We start from the raw sequence: 2852 nt of genomic DNA on the forward strand, positions 1-2852 counted from the left end.
AAAAAAATCAGATTTCTGTCTCAAATCCAGAAAAAAATGCATTTTAAGGCAAGATCAGATGTGGTTCCACATCTTCGTCGTTGATCCTTGAATAAAAACTAAATGTGATACTGAGAAAAAATGTCAAACCAAATAATTTTATCAAAATCTTCCTTTTTTATTTGAAATGTGTCCCCTCGAATGAGGGTGTTAGTGCCTTCGACCTTATCCTTTTAGATCATATAGCACAAATCACTATTTCTAATGTATAAAAACTTTCTTTTTACTATCGCCTAGACCTATGTATTTTTTTTTCATTCTACAAACTTTCTAAAACGGATTATTAAACCACATACAGGTCTTTTAAGCCTTAAACCATTTACGAGGACTGTATATGCGGGATGCAGACTAAGTCGAGATCAAACCTAAGACCCTTTTGTTACTATAATAATCACTCGCGCGGAGCCACGCAAGTAAGATAATATATTTATCACTTCCTGAAAAATAAAAGTAGAATTAAATTAGTGAAAAAGTCACTTATAAATTATAACGCGGCAAACTATAATAATGTTATTTTATAGAGAATATATACCGAAATAAATTACATTACCTTTTTAATGTTTTTTTTCTTTCCTTACGGACATTTGCGAATCTGATAACCACTCCATTATAAAGTGTTCAAAATCTTTTTCTGTATTCCGAGGGAATATTGCTCTAAAAGCTTCTGGAATAAGAAAAATTCAATACAGTTTATTGTTAGATGAAAGAAATAAATAATGTTAATTTAACGGCAATTAAAACTTATGATAATTATTGAAATAACACAAAAGTTTTCGGAATAGTTTACATATATACTAAATCGATCAAAAGTATTAGTTTATGGATATATATATTTTTCTTTTATTTTGTAAGAATGTTTAACGTGTCCTACACAGCACACTTTATCTAAAGGACGTCCTACAGACATCATTTTGGGATATCGCAATAACCGCGGGACATCCCAAAATGGTCTCAGATATCCGGTGGATATCCAGTGGATGCACAAGTGTCCGGCTATTTAGATCTTGCAGACATCTTTACAGGATATCCGAGGGAGATCGAAAGATATCGCAAGATATTAATTATAGCACTCGCGATATCGTATGGATATTTTATATACAATGAAATTATGGTTTAACCAGAAAGGGGATAATCGTATACAATCGTAGACAGAAATATTGTTTCTCTTTTGTGATAAATTTCGGAATGTGCATTCGTGTTGTTTAATAAAAGAATTCTTTCATTGGAAAATAAATTGTAAAATTAAACAAACACATTCCAAAACGTATTACAAAAAAATCAATCTTTCTGTCCATAATGTACCTAAAAAAATAAGTATATTGTACATTGCATATTAAATCTTTATTTATTAAAAGAATATATAGTTTTTAAACAAAATACCTCTAATTTAAAAAATACAATTAGTAAAAATTAAAATACATATCACATGTACGAGTCTGATAAAACTTTCGACCCGAGGTACAAAAATAGAGGTACATATATAAAGTACTTTTAAACTTTAACACTTTTTGTAAAAAAATAACACCAATAAATGTAATGTTGCTGATTATTACAGAAAACGTACGGTCTCGGCTTTTTCACGAGTGACCAAGTCCTTTTTTTTACGTTACACAGACATGTCGAAACAAAATATATTTTTACATAAGGAAAATATTTAATTATGCAACAAGGATGGTCTTTTTCAAGAAGGAAAAAAAAACGTTAAAAAAGGCGCTATATTAGAATTTTTATGAAGGGACACTTGGTTTTTCCCTCCTCCGCCCGAGACCGTATGTTTTCTATCGCGCTAAAATTAAAAATGTATTAATATACTGGTTATCACAATAGCGGCATCGGGGAGAAGCCTAATGATTTCTTATTGTCGGCGCTTAATTGCGGTTGAAACATATTTGTAGAATGATGAGCTCGCCCACGTGTACGCTCGCACATAAATAATATTCGCCTTTTTTGTGTGTTTGATGTTACCGGAAGCAGCGACGGTAGAAATAAACGTGGCGAAAAGGGTTACAAAGTGAGCACACCTCTCTATTTCTCCCGTTTATAAAAGGGAAATAATGATATAGAACGCACGGCCGGTCATTCGTTTCCACGAAAACAGTCAGTTTTCCAGCACTATTATGCGATAAACGTTGCGCTGACGCCGAGCACGATAATAAAAAATAAAAAAATAAAAATAAAAGGACATTGCGGTAACACATACATAGCATTGGTATTTTAAGCGTGCAATTGGCATACATTTTTTTCTACCTCGTTTGTCATTTAATCGACTGTGTCATTTACTTTTGCTGTTGACTCATTGCCTTTTAAATGTTGTCTTGTATGTCTTTCCTTAGCATGTCTTAACCAGTCAGTTATACACTTCTTGATTCCTTGTAGCGTTGCATCGTTATGCATCTGCATTATAGTTGCTGAAAAATTAAAGTATATATATATATATATATATATATATATATATATATACATAATCACTGTTTTATAAGTATTTAAGTGAGCAGTGGATAATATTTGTTTTCTAATTATATGTCATACTTTGCAGAACTATGTGAAACCGTGACTTGGAAAATTTCTCTTTATTTTGTTTTGCTCCGGTCCAACTATATTGCATAGCTACATTGTCCGACATCAAAATTCCCATAAGAGTATATGTTGTGTTTTTTACATTAGTACCTATACATTTTGCAAATAGTCGTAACTGCAATAAAAAATGACATTATTGATAAACTTACTTAAAAATGACAAATGAGCAAGTGTCTTTTTATGTTTAGAAAATAAGTTCGCCAAAATACTTAAAATCTTCACACAATAGTAATGTA

At 31.2% G+C, this 2852-nt stretch overlaps 1 long non-coding RNA gene across 1 annotated transcript; it reads right to left on the reverse strand.

The window, feature by feature from the left end:
- Nucleotides 1–14: 14 nt before the first annotated feature.
- LOC112464124 lies at nucleotides 15–2791 on the reverse strand. Its single transcript, XR_003041876.1, has 4 exons — nucleotides 2569–2791; nucleotides 2287–2447; nucleotides 590–703; nucleotides 15–476 (listed from the first exon to the last, which is right to left on the reverse strand). It is a non-coding gene; the product is annotated as an uncharacterized LOC112464124 (long non-coding RNA).
- Nucleotides 2792–2852: the final 61 nt, after the last annotated feature.

This window comes from Temnothorax curvispinosus, unplaced genomic scaffold, assembly GCF_003070985.1.
Source record: "Temnothorax curvispinosus isolate PA1 unplaced genomic scaffold, ASM307098v1 QBEX01013953.1, whole genome shotgun sequence".
NCBI classification, from domain to species: Eukaryota; Metazoa; Arthropoda; class Insecta; order Hymenoptera; family Formicidae; genus Temnothorax; species Temnothorax curvispinosus.